The 14,140-nt window shown below is 38.1% G+C and overlaps 1 protein-coding gene across 1 annotated transcript in view; it reads left to right on the top strand.

Moving 5' to 3' along the window:
• LOC306844565 (serine/threonine-protein kinase BRSK2-like) overlaps positions 1-14,140 on the top strand; it is a 139,473-nt gene that overhangs the window by 706 nt on the left and 124,627 nt on the right. The gene's annotated exons all lie outside the window — the stretch shown is intronic.

The raw sequence follows: 14,140 nt of genomic DNA, 5'->3' as shown, positions 1-14,140 counted from the left end.
TTTGACATTAGGGTACAGGTGGCCCTCGGATGCTGCTGCTGCTGATGGGACAGTTTTTCTGCATCCGTAGAGCACCATGTGTTAAACCAGACTCCTTCTGCAGTCCGGTGGTGCTGAACTTTGAGAAACCAGTCTTGCTTTAGTTTTGCTACAGGCCACTGAAAGGTTGTTGGCTGATTTGAGCTGTTGTAATAATCATCTAGGTTTTATATGACCACACAATGAATGACAAAGATTATTCTTATGTTCATGTCTGTTTATTGCTGTATGACATGGGAGTGTGGAAGAAGTATTGAGCTGGCGGCAATTCTTTGTGCTCAATGTTCTGTGGCCAGTGGCTTTTTCTGGTGTGGCTTTGGTAGAGAACAGTTATTGAGTCTATATCCCTGGCCAGACGTATCCAAGTGCCTGCAGCTGTTATGCAACACATGAACTGCAACTGTTAAAGTATAGATTGACTGTGTTTTGAAGAACATGGAGGCCAGAGTTTGTACTCATATCTTCAGGCATTTTCCATTAAAAGTAAGGCTGCATTCTGTACAGTCATAATTCATCTATATGTCTATGTTGACAATTTATGATACATTATTAGCTCATGAAATTGTAATTTCAGTTTTGTGGCTTTTACTTTGTGTCTGTTAGCTTTGAAGTTATTTATATAGTGTCCTAAACACATATTAGTCTCTATTAGTCCTACATGAACAGCACTACATTGAATGTGTTCTGTGTCTGCAGAGATTCTGAAGTGTAGACACTTTGCTATCCCATAAGTCCTGTAAGTAGCTGAGGAGCCATCGGATTAAAAAAAATTGAGATCTGTAAGGCTGGTGGATCTTCTCAAGTGCTGTATATACCAGGAAATGTGTTACTTGTGCTTGAATTATACTTAACAATGCCCAAATAAATCATTTTTTCGTGATTGCTGATAGTATGTTCCAAGTCAACTAAAATAGATGTTAAAGGAGAGTGCCAACATGGTCATCGGTATAGAAATATACAGTAGACCTATATACTTGAAGAACACAATTCATGAATGGTTGAGAACTACGTTTAGAACAGTACTTCAGTTCATACTCTGACAGAGAGTCTTTCTTGTGAGAAAATGGGCCGAAATATTGATGACTCACCTTGCACTCATGGTAGTCTCTACACTTTTGTCCAGTAAGAACCTCCCTGACCACCTGCTTCTGCCTAGCAACAGCTGTTAGAAGATCACGGTTCATAGCTGTAATGGAAACTAAAAGCTATTCAAAAATAATCGGACAATCAACTCTTTAATATGTTTCACCTCAACTTCCTATTTCAATTAGAAGATACATTGTCACCTGAAAATAGACTGCAATTATCAAGTCATTCCATGGCGTCTTAAAGTGATGGTTCACTCAAAAATGACAATTCTGTCATTATTTATTCACCCTCATATCATTTCAAAACTGTATGACTTATTTTCTTCTGTGGAACAAAAAAGATCTTTTGAAAAATCTCTCAGTGGGTCTGTACAATTGAAGTCACCAAAATGGTTTGGTTACCAACATTCGTCAAAATATCATCTTTTGTGTTCTTCAAAAGAAAAAAGTTGTTTGGAATGACATGAGAATTTTTATTTTTGCCTGAACTATGCCGAATTATGGTCAGATTTCTCAGTTAACCCAACAATATGCAACCAGTGCTAACAATTTGTTTATATGACGTGATGACGGTAAATACATGCATTGCTTGTTGTTCAACAGAAGACATGGCACACACTGTTCATTTGCGAATAGAATGTTCTGTCGGCAATTAAACTATTGGCACCACTTCTTAAAATAAATCCTCGTGTAGCCTGTGGTTAGATGAGCGGGTTTGCTTCTGACTGGTTAGCGGAGGGTATTCCTGCTCGTTGGCATGGCTGCTGAGAGAATGCTGCACAATAAACGCCGCTTCCCACTGCTGCCGCTGCAGAGGAGAGCCCATATGTCATGAGAGAAACTCACACAGAGAAAGCGGAGCTTGGGGGAGGGGTAGGGATAGATGGGAAGGGGGGTGGGTTTGGGCATGAGGGAGAGAGAGAGAGCTCTCAGAGCTAAAGCGGGACCCCCATGGGAAACAGTAAAAAGGACGCTCTAGTTTAATTTACCCCCTCCCTCACCTCCCCAAATCAAAACGGATGTACGTGCCTGTATTTTTGCCTTCCCTGTTTCTTTGTGATGCTTCAGCCATTGCACTTAGCATCCTCGCTGCTTGAGTCAGTTGAAAGTAGGCAGAGGAAGATTACAGGAGATCACTGGCTGAGACAGATTGGACTGTGGTAGTGAAAAATAATAATATTGCAACAATAACTGCTTTATGAGACTCATGCAGTTACTGTGTATTTCTTTCTGCTAACTCGTTCTGTTCATATCCCCACTACTCTACTTATATCCTCCTCTTCTCCTTTCCTCACTCTGTCTGGGTGTCCCAAAGGAGGCCCGTTAATGAAGCGGCGAAGTACCTGAATCACGCACACTGTCACGGGCAGAAACGGAGCCCTCTTGCTGGGTCAGGGTTAGATGGCTTGTATGGGCAGGCTCCATGCAGAGTGGTGGTTGAGCCTCAGGCCTCCACTGCACTTCCAGCATGGACATGGAGATAATCAAGCTATATATACACACTACCTCAGGGCCAGTGAGTGTCCGTTACTGCTGAGGCGCTGGTGCAAGGCGGATATGAAGCGCTGCCGGCAGAACCACATAAAATATGGTCATTTTGCTGCAGTGCACGTAGGGTTCAGTTCAATCCAAGGTAGTGCTTCTGCATATATGGGACGCCATTGCTCCTCTTTGCCAGAATGTAGTATAGAAAAGCACAGATTTAGCACTAGAACTAATCTAAATCTTAACAGCACCAAACAGAAGTGTGAAAGTATTGTTGGAACAAACAGATGCAGTCCTAAAATCATTCTCATTGTGTCTGTTCCAAGACTGGTTGAGATTCTCAAACGGAGATGTTTTGATATGTTTTTTGAAACAACTCGGCTTTTGAATATCTGATTTGGGATGGGAGACATTTAGCTTAATTTTAAGCCATGGTCATGAGAATATGCAAATTATGCAAGTTGTTTTGAAATATTTAAATATCTTTTGCTGTTATTCTCCAGTTTAAAGGCATAGTTCATCCAAAAATGAATATTCTGTCATTATTTGCTCACCCTCATGTCGTTCCAAATTATGACTGACTTTCTTATGCAGAACACAAAAAGATGAATGTTTAAACTGTTTTTGTCCATACAATAGTCTAATAATCAGTAAGAACATTAGTCCCCATTGACTTTCAGTGTATGGACAAAAAAAAAAGCACTAAAACATTTTTAAAAATATCTTTTTTTTGTGTTGCTTTGAAGAAAGCCATACATGATTTATTAAATGTTACTTGTGTGCCTAATAATTTCTGAGTGATCTATCACTTTAAATACAGTGGCCTGTAATATCAAAATGGACCTGTGTTATCTAATTGGTTTCTTTGATTAATGGAGTGAGGTTATTGTTTAAAATAATATAGCTAGGTGGGGAAAATTAAATTACGCTCTAAGAAACAACATCTTCATCAGCACAAAGAATGTTTTGTTTTTAGCCTGAAAGTCCTGTTTGAAATGTCAGCTGTTGACTGTCTTGCTGGGCTGACTTTGTGAACAATTTGTCAGTGTGTTTCTGTCTGAGGGGGTTGCAGTCTCCCAGACATATTCCAGCCTTCAGTTGGCTCTCATTTAGTAAGTGCTGGATAGCAGTGGTTGGTTGTCATGGCTGCGCCCCCTTCCCACAAGCCTTTTCTCACAATGGCCATGCTTTCCATCTTAGAGATCAGAGGCAGACAGCAACAGTCCTCGTAGCCCCTCTTTCCCACCCTTGATTTATGTAGATGACATTCAGTCTCTGCTATTAACACTGGAAGATGTACACAGAGGAATCTATGGAGGAATACGCAGCCTTTGCGTTATACGCAATAAATGAATGCTTCAGAAAAATGTTGAAGGAATGTGCGCTGGAATGATTGGTAAAGCGGAGCTGATTCCACTGATGGGGTCTTATGTGGGATTAGATGCATTTCTCATTTAAGGCTGGAATTAACTGCCAGCATTTTGTTCCTGGTTGACTAACAATTATTTAAATATATTTTATATTTAGTGGTTTATTGCTCATTCTTGTCACTCTTCATCTTCACTCTGAATGCTTCCTCTTGGGCCTTCTAACATTTCAGAGAGATTCCATGTTTTCCCTGCAAGTGTTTTGTGGCCAAACACAGTGAGAAATATAAAATTAGGTGTGCTGGTAGTGTTGTTGTGGATTATTGTATTTGTGAAATTCGGTTGTGAATGTACTATGCATATGGAAATCAAAAACTAAAGCTAAGTTTTTAAGTAACTGCTGAACCTACATAGCATTAACCCAATAGCATAAGGTCATCCATAGCTTTCAAGGCAGATAGTCAAACTTCTAATCTGGCAGGTTTAACATTATACACCAATTAAGGTCCCACCTTATATTATGTTGTTAACTACTGTGTACTTATATTTAAATGAATCAGTTGATACAATGCCCTTATTGTGTACATACATGGTTTTACATTGTACTCATACTTTTAAAAAAATACCAGCATGTAATATGGTGTCTAAAACGTAAATCTCTGTTGTATAAAATCAATATCGCATTTGTAATCATGCTTATTTTTGAAGAAAAAACTGCACTCTTCTATGGAGGACCAAACCTGCATAAATTAAATATGAATAAATGAATGAATGAATAAATATATGAATGAATAAATAGATAAATCATATATAAATGTATTCTGGATATATATGATTACAGAATAGTTATTAGACTAGAAACCAACCAACTACTGGGTGTCATCAGCCTAGGGTCTGACGTCGACGGTTCCAGACTCGATGACGACGATGCTGTGGGAGATCACATAAGTAGCTTCAGCTTCTTGTTTTTATTTCTGGAAAATATTTTAAATATTTCGGCACTTATGCGAATAATGTTAGGTGAAAATAACTTCCAACTCTCCAGCAGATCTGCCACATCCCGTAGGAAACTGGACAACGAATTACTACTTGCTGCCATTTTCTTTGAAAACTCTCATCTCTATCGTTTAGCTGGGCTGACGATTTGACGCGTGAGCTCTCAACCAATGATGCACTGAAGCTACACAAGGAGCACCTCCCTCATTTCCATGTTACACACGGAAAAGTAAAAATAACTAAATAAATCTAAAAATAAAAAAATGTGGGAATAACTCATTCTAAAAATATTAATGCATAAATATATAAATCTTTACTTGACCCTCTAACTCTAGCACTCTCTATTCTAATTTTATCTTTAGCGACTTACAAATGAGGACATAAGAAGCAATCAAAACCAACAAAAGAGCGACAACGTGCAAGTGCTATTACAAGTCTTGGTTAGCCTAACACAGTACAGATAATTATTATTATTTTATATATATATATATATAAAATAATAATAATTATCTGTACTGTGTTAGGCTAACCAAGACTTGTAATAGCACTTGCACGTTGTCGCTCTTTTGTTGGTTTTGATTGCTTCTTATGTCCTCATTTGTAAGTCGCTTTGGATAAAAGCGTCTGCTAAATGACTAAATAAATAAAGAAATATAAAAAAATAAATGTATAAATAGTATAAAAATACATTAAAAAAGAATTAGTGAAAAAATAAAAGTAAAAAAAAATATTTATAAATGTATAAAACCAGAAACTAAATTAAGGGGGGAAAAATTTATTTTATTACAAATTAATCATATTTATTTTATCAAGTCGTTTATTCATTTATTTATTTTCCTATTATCACATTTATTTATCTATTGATCTATTTATTCATTAATATATTTATTTATTAATTTATTCATATTTAATTTATGCAGGTTTGGTCCTCCATACTCTTCGTGCGATTTTTAACTATATGAAACTTAAATATATACATTTTCTGCCCCCATATCTTGAATTTTGTGATCATCCTTAATGCATTTTATTAGACTGAATCATGCAGTGAAAGAACACACTCTAAATGAGCACGTGCACTGTTTAACCGGTTTCATCACCACGTAGGCTAATGTATGTGTACACTCCAAAGGTGATTTGTTTGGTTTTTGCAAAATACTCGATATTATCAAATTGCACATTGTCAAAACAACAATTACGATATCGCAGACGATATATATCGCACACCCCTAGGTTGGGGTCAGATTGCCCTAGTATAATTCAGACAAAATCACTACGAAAAAAATATTATAAAAAGTATTGTAACACTTTTTGTAGCATTAAAAAAAACATTTTACACAAAAGCAAGAAGTGTGGAAAAGCTCTTCTCTGTGCATTCCTGAACCGCAAACAGTAGATTGTAGCGATCATGGGTTCTGTTCCCAGCAAACTGAACATGCATGGACTGATAAAAATGTGCGCCTTTTAATGCAATTAAGTTCCTTTGGATAAATGACCCTAAATTTAGAAAAGTCACAAAATTTCAAGAAAAATATCATTAGGTTGACCAATATTTCCATCAACTAAAAAATGAAAATTGGTCAGATTGACCCGCAACATAATGAAATGCATAACAAGCACTATTTTCTGTCCTGTGTTGATGTATTTCTTATTGCATTTGATAGTTGATAGTCTATGGCAGGTGGTGTTGGGGGAGGGGCTCTTTCTAGAGAGCATTTAATTGGAATAAAAATCTGTGTAATGCATGATGAGTCATCAATGTGATTTCCAGAATGGAAAGACTATACACTTTAAATGTATAGCCTATATTTGCTTACAAGTGAATTTTGTTAATATTTTGGAGTGCACTAGCTTATGAAATTCAGATTTCGTAATATAGTGCGGACTGCCTCAAATATTGTAGTTTGTGATCTTCCCACTATTGGTGACATTTGTCTCGCGTTTGCAGAAAAAAGGCTTAACAATTCCTAGAGTTTCCACACATCCGGCCAGACATTTTTTTATTTTTTTATTCCTTTACCCTCAGACAGACGACTTAGGGCAATTAAAACTAAGTCTGCATGCTTTTTGAACAGTACCTATTGTAGGATGGTCCATGTTTAAACTCTTTTGGCACTTATGCATCTGTATTTCATTCCTTATAATGGTTGGAATAACTTATGTATGTATGTAAAGGTGTTTGTATTTGGATTAATTTATGTATGTATTTAAAGGTGTTTGTTTTTGAGCTCACCAAGAAATTCCAGACAATTATGTTGTTTGGCAATAAATAAATGACCTCAAAGCGGACTCAAGTTTTGATTTCATGGTATTAATGACTAGATTTCTCTTCTTTTTTGGTGGTCATTTGTGCAGACAAAAATTAAGCTGTTTCATTTGTGCTGCTCACATTGTCTGTGGCTTGGTGCTGTACATTGCATTGTGTAGTTTTGGTAGTCCCCTCCCCCTTCCCCACTGCAGAAAATTGCTCCCTAGTGCCTGATGCAACTGTGAAGCCTTTTATCAGAGAAACACAGCAGAGACCCTTAACTCCTGGTGTTGTCCCTTCCATGTTCCTCTCTCTATCTCCATCACACCATCCCTGCCAGCAGCGTCTTCTACCTTTGCTGCCTTGCCGTGAATGCCTGGTCTTTACACAACCTATAAAGGTTTTAGCTGGAGGGTATTGACAATCCTAAGGCTGGAGTCACAAGACCAACTTGGGCAGTTCTGATGTGACTTGATTTGCGGATTGAAATAATTACCCAAATGGCAAACTCACTGTAGATTGTTGTATATACAAGTATCCTGAAATGCTACCAGTACATCTGCAGTGACACAGGAGTCCATACAGTTGGCAACTGCTCAACAGATGGACTAATTCTGGGTTTAATTAGGAGAGACGTTTAGCCTGTAGCCCATGTAAAGCGCTCTTGTGCCTATGTGCGAGTTCAAGTCAAAACAGAGACTGCAAGCACAGATTAATAGGAATATACTGATAGTACATGGACAGGGAGAGAGAGGAGGGAGAAGGGGTGAAATAAGTGAAAGGTGCATAAATAGATGTGGAGGGAGAGAGCAGTATGAGAGAGAGTTTGAGTGGAATAGATTGTAGAGAACTTGAAAGGGTGGGGAGATAAACATACAGTGTACGAGAGGGAGAGAGAAACAGTTTAAAGGGATAGTTCACTCCCCCAAAAATCTGTCAGAATTTATTCACCCGTATATCATTCCAAACGAAGATATGTTTATTGAACCCAGAGTAATCTCTGTCTCTCCACTGAAGGTCTATTCAACCAAAACTTTGAGGCTTCAAAGAGATTGTAAGAAATATCAGTATGAATCAGGTGGTTCAGTTCAAGTCTTCTCAAAAGACATAGTCACTTTATAGGCTGAACAGATTAAATTAGGCAACAAAGCATTAATCAACGCACATACATTGAGCTTCAGTTTACCTTATTTCATGAGCTCTAAGTGCTTATTTGATGCATGAGAACAGACTTCATTGGTTCTTGGTGCATCAAACAAGCATGTTCGAGCACATCAAATGGTAAACAGAAGCTCAGTGTATGTGCGTTGACCAGTGTCAAAACAGATCAAAATTTAATTCACTGATAATCTTCTACTCCAGTGAGCTGTTAACAGTTGCGTCTGGGTCATTGAGTCCAGAACCAGATGAGTCCAATTTGTGAACATTTTGTGAACTGGTTCTGTGAATCATTAAAATGATCCAGCTACCAAGAATGATTCATTCATGAAACAAACATGGGCATTTTCAGTGCATGATGATTTCCATTTGTTTTTTTGTCAATTGCTCAGATATTATATAGCTTTAGAAAACTTGGAAAAAAATGCATGAGTATGAATCATCTTTATGGTGCATTTTGGAGCCTGACAATCCCAGCCTTCATTTACTATAAACATATTGAAAACAGTGTCCAGTATGTTCTTTAGAAATTTACCTTTTATATTCATTGAATCAAGTTTTGAATGACATATGGGCGAGTAAACAATGACAGAATGCCTTTTTAGGTGAACAATTCCTTCAAAAAACTGCAATTTTTGCATTACTGCAAAAACATAGCACACATTCAGGCACATTTACCAAAAGAACATGTCAGACTCACCCAGTTACAAATGATTGAAGGCTAAACAAGCAATTTTATCACAAAGCACGCTGAAAATAAAAATTATAATACTGTGTTATTATTCATTCATAATTTTCTTTGGGTGTCATTGTGCTTGTACTGTATGAATGAAGTGAGGTGCCATGTCGTTTTGTACGCATGATTGATTGGTAAAGAACCCACAAGGGCTGAATATCCTGTCCAGATGGTGGGGTTTGGTCAGGCTGTGTCATTAGTCAAGTGGTTGCTGATGCTTGATGGCCCCTTTATTCGTAACTGAACGGCTTCAGCTTTTCTTTTATTTAAGAGTAAATTAAAAGGGAGAATGTACAGGTGAAAATGAACAGGATTTGAGAGAGTGTGTTTATGTACACTTTCACATTAAGGGAAAGGGAAGTGGTGTGTGGCCAAGTATGGTGACCCATACTCGAAATTTGTGCTCTGCATTTAACCCATCCAAGTGTACACGCAGTAGTGAGCGTACACCCGGAGCAGTGGGCAGCCAATGCTGCGGCGCCCAGGGAGCAGTTGGGGGTTCGGTGCCTTGCTCAAGGGTCTCACCTCAGTCGTGGTATTGAGGGTGGAGAGAGTGTTGGTTATTCACTCCCCCCACCTACAATCCCTGCCGGACCTCAGAGTCGAACTCACAACCTTTGGGTTCTTTATCCATTAGGCCACGACTGCCCCCAAGACCTGAATAGTGTGGCAGTACTACATCTTTTCAACCAATCACTGCCTGCGCAGCACAAACCCAGCAATAGAATAATAGCTACACACATCTTTTTCCTTCTGTCGAAGACAAGTTGAGGGTTTCTATGGAAACTGGGGGAGGCTCTGTGCAATTTTATACATATGTTTTCTGTACGGCTGTGCCGCATGGTTCCTCGGCCTTGCCTGGAGGGTCCAGCTATTGATTGTAGCTTCTCTGCCTGAGCTATTAGAATGTGAATGAGGATGTCTCCCATCTCTTAATGTGTGCTAAATAATGCCATTCAAGGCTGAATTTGAGCTTGGACCTTGTCTGATATTATCTGTAAGCTCATAATTTCACACATAATGGCTGGATCTGTACCGATGGGACTTTTTGAATGGCCAAAAGTTTCTGTATAACTGAACATACAGTTTAATCTCTGTGTGCACTTTAAAGTCTAAAGTGGCTGGAAGACCTGAAAGTCTTGCCTATAAAGTGTCCAGACATGAAAATTACTGTGCGACAAAGTATGACCATGTTCATCATGTTCAAACTGTTTAATCAATGGTCTAATAATAGCCGTTTTATTTTGCATGTAGCGAGTCATCTCATGGGGGTGCTATTTTGAGATCACATGACCAGCCAAATATTATTTGCTTTATCTTGGTAACTGCTGGGTTATTAGACATGTTCACTTAAGAAATTAATGAATCATGCCATTTATTCAATGCCCTGAAAACTTTTGTTACATTAACAATTTGTATCTGTCAGGTCTATGAGGCCTTAAAGAGTTCATTCAGAAATGAGAATGCTGTTGTATCATTCCAATCCTGTGCATGACTTGAAACATAAAAGAAAATATTCTGAAAAATGCTGCAGTGTTTTTTTTTTTTTCCTCCATATAGTGAAATTTAGTGTTTGGACCACAGCATTAGTCAAAATATCAGCTTTTATGTTCCACAAAAGAGAGAACATCATACAAGTTTGGAATGCTATGAAAGTACTTGATAATGGAGTTTCCATTTTTGGAAGGCTATACCTAAAAAAAAAATGTGTATATCACTGCATAGGTCTAAGACCAAAAGATATTGGCCAGTGTAACATAAACCTAAAACAACTTGAGTGCACATTTAAATAGATGAAGCCTGAAAGAAAAAATAGCACATTATTGCTATTGAGGAGGCTTTTGAAGCACTGAAATGAATGGCGAAAGTGTTTTCAGAGATTAAATTTAGAAATCAGTGGGAAATCAGAACAAAGGCTGCTTATTTTGACACAACGCAATACAGGGAGATGGAGACAGAGAAAGATAGAGTTATTTATAATGTAAGCATTCCTCTCCAACATTTCTTTGAATGTTTCTCCAAGCACGTTATTTTTCAGTGCTCTCATTAGTTTGCCTGTGGCACTGCCTCATTAATTCTCTGCCTTTCAATGTAGCTTGTTTTAATATAGTTGTAATGAAATATTCAGCCCTTTTTCCATGAGGAATGTATGAGGTTTGTTGCTCTACAGGGATCTATCACACACACAGTTCAGACACCATAGCCATTTTCTACTATTATTACAAATTTGAATGTGGCTAGTAAATGGGTTTACAGGCATGTTATGCACATGATCAGTTCTGAGGTATAGGCATAAAGAAAGCAAGATTGTAGGAAAATCAGCCAGCATGTGTTCTTGAGGACACTGGAGTCAAGCTTTGGTTGCCTTCATAGCTGAACTATCCTGAGATAAGTCACAGAGCTTGTAGATACACCTGACATGAAGCTTTGCACAGTAATCCTGTGCAGTTCATACCACATACACCATGTAGTGTATACTTTCTGTAACTGGTTTAATATTACTCTCTCTTATGCTTATTTATGATGTAGATTGAACAAGTCATTAGCTTGTACCACTTTATTTAAACAATTATTAGGACTGGGTAATGACAGCTCCCTGATTCAGTTCAGAGTAGGTATTGATTCGTAAGCCATCTATTCAATTTGATTAATTTTGCTACCATTTTTGTATCTTTTAGTTACTGCCCATGTTGCTATTCTTTCATATGAAATAATTTCTCTCTCAGATATTGCTGTGAATTATACAGGGCAGAGTTTTAGACTGATTCACTCAGGTCTTTTTGAACTATTCATTCAACAACTTGTTCACAATATTAGTTTGGTTTGGGAATCAGAATATACTAGTCACATTTTACAATTTTAATTCTCTAAAAAGAATCGGCTCATTCGTAAACTCAATATTTCCCAGCCCTAACAATATTTTTAAATCCATTTTTAATATTCTGTCATACTTTAAAATGTGAAGCGTTCACACTACAGGTTAGTCAATGTGTTACTACTACTGAAATTAATTACACTTTACAAGTGTTATGTGTAACACGGACACAGTAATATGTCACCGGACTTGCTTTATTTGAGCTATGAAAGCTGATGGCCTGCAGTAATTTGTGCAATTGACAAGAAATTATTCATCCGTTTCCATTTCAAGTAGCCCTGCTCCTGTAGTGACTTTTCTCATGCCTGAATGAGCTTTGTGTTGTAAATGACATCATGTGACCAGCCCCTCATGTCCATATGACCTGGACACAGCCAATGAGAGGTTCCGCTAACTAGATAACTGTGTCAACATGAATCATTGTTATTGATATTGCCTGGCACATCATACCAGGCAGGGCATACGGTTCAGACTCTTTTTATTTTTTTGTCCCATTTACCCCCATTAGAAACTAAAATAATCCATCCATGGCGTAACTAGAAATCCACCCACATATTACAGTAACACACACACACACACACACACACACACACACACACACGCTAAGGAACTCGGTCATTCTTCATCTGTTTAAAATGTTAAAAACACAACTGCAAGAGATAGCAGCGCACCCTCTCGGGTTACATCGGGGTTGTGATCTCTCCACAATGTCAAGACCCCTCACACCCCGTAGGATATGCACAGATGGCCTCACGACTGCTTTTGCGTGTCTCGTGTCCGTCTGCAGCTTTAGCCTCTGCGTAGGCTTCTGATCAAGTGTCATAATCAGATTAGGGAGGTGGGGAGAGGGTGAACAGACATTATTTTCACTTTGACTGCAATGATGACAGGTACTACCACAGGCATGTTGAGAGAGAGACAGTTTGGTGGCGAGCTAATTCCTCTGTGTGTTTGCGTGCGTGCGCACCGGGGTCTTTGTAATTTAGTTGTGCTCTGGACTGAGGCGGCTCAAGGAGTGAGGCTGTGTTACTGCATTACAGCACAGCAACTGTTGCCAGACGTGTCTCTGTGGAGATGGTGCGGCACACATGCTGAGCACATCTGGCTTGGGCGAGTGCTGCCTGGTTCAGCATGGCAACAGCATCACACAGCCCTGCAGACCGTCACAAGGAGGGGTCAGGGCCTGCTCTGAGCTCTGACTTTACCCATCACATTGAATGCAGATCTGCTGCCTCTTCTGTATTCATTTTTGAGTTGAGAGTCAAGCAGTGATTGATATGCTAATCTAATTTAGGCCATTATTGTGCTGTATTATTGTCGACATTGATTTATTAAACCCTGAATTGTTTATTAATAATCTATATAATTGATGACAGTTGTGAGTACATTGGGGCATAGTGTTTCTTCTTATTGCCTACTGTGAGTGTTGCTGATATGTAGTTTCATAAGGGTGCGCATCTCTGGCCTATGTTCGAATGCAAGTGCATTATTGCTTTTTTGTGTGGTTTTATATTACCCATATTATGCTCAATGCAGTCCGGTAATATTTTCTCCTTGCATTAGCCACAGAGTGCTTTATGAAAGATATTATTTTCAGCTGTACGGTTTATGCTGAGGAAGAACAACCCTTTATTTCAGTACATTACATGTGGGCATCTTCCTTTGCTTTCAGCCCCGTCGCTATGGTTACAGCAGTGTTTGACTATATGCGTGTGTGTGCATGTTTTGATTTGATATTTTTAATGGATTGGTATTGTCAGCAAATAGCAGCAATAAAATGGCATGTTAAGGAGAGCAAATTAAATTAAATACAGTTCTTTATAATGACTGATTGCTTTAGCCTGTGATGTATATGAATAAATGGCATTTTTATCGACTTTTGTTCCTCTTTTAATAACTAAATTCAATGCACAAGAAAATTTGGGTTGAAATCAGAATTTGGTCGTATTTTAATTATGCATGCTTCATGTAGTGCTGACCTGCTTATGCCAATAAAGGGCACATTAAATTAATCAAAAGTGACAGACATTTATGATGTTATAAAAGATTTTCATTTCACATAAATGCTGTTCTTTTGAACTGTCTATTCATCAAAGAATCCTGAAAAAATGTCATGTTTTCCACAAAAATATTAAGCAACACAACTGATTT

This window comes from Barbus barbus (genome assembly GCF_936440315.1).
Source record: "Barbus barbus genome assembly, chromosome: 1".
In the NCBI taxonomy this organism is placed as follows: domain Eukaryota; kingdom Metazoa; phylum Chordata; class Actinopteri; order Cypriniformes; family Cyprinidae; genus Barbus; species Barbus barbus.
Note: the sequence above shows the minus strand (reverse complement) of the source record. Positions and strands in the feature narration are given on the sequence as shown.